Below are 466 nucleotides of genomic sequence, written 5' to 3'. Positions count from 1 at the left end.
AGTTTGTTCCCCATTTTTTCCTTTTAATATTTGTATTTTTATGTATGTATATTTTTATTTATGTATTTTTATGTGTGTTATATATATTTACATACATATATTTATATTTTCATACATTTATTAATACGCATATAGCATTGATTTTACACACATATACATATATATATATATGCTGTTTTTATATATTTACATTATATTATATATACACTTGTGCATATATACACACACACACAAACATATATATATATATATATATATACTGTTTTTCATACATAATATAAATAAAAAATAAAATATATTATAATTGATCATGTTTTTTCATATATTTTGTAGTGCTGTCAAACGATTAATCGCATCTAAAATAAAAGTTTTTGTTTGCATAATATGCGTGTATACTGTGTATATTTATTATGTGTACATATATATATATATAAATACAAACACATGCATGTATATTTAAGAAAAA

General features: G+C 18.5%; 1 protein-coding gene across 1 annotated transcript in view; it reads right to left on the bottom strand.

Annotated features, from left to right (window-relative positions):
• Positions 1–466, bottom strand: part of LOC107731077 (synaptic vesicle glycoprotein 2C-like) — a 91,808-nt gene that overhangs the window by 89,119 nt on the left and 2,223 nt on the right. The gene's annotated exons all lie outside the window — the stretch shown is intronic.

The sequence above is a fragment of the Sinocyclocheilus rhinocerous genome, unplaced genomic scaffold (genome assembly GCF_001515625.1).
Source record: "Sinocyclocheilus rhinocerous isolate Xijiao unplaced genomic scaffold, SAMN03320098_v1.1 scaffold519, whole genome shotgun sequence".
Classification (NCBI taxonomy): Eukaryota; Metazoa; Chordata; class Actinopteri; order Cypriniformes; family Cyprinidae; genus Sinocyclocheilus; species Sinocyclocheilus rhinocerous.
The sequence above is the reverse complement of the archived record's forward strand: the minus strand, read 5'-3'. Positions and strand labels throughout refer to the sequence as shown.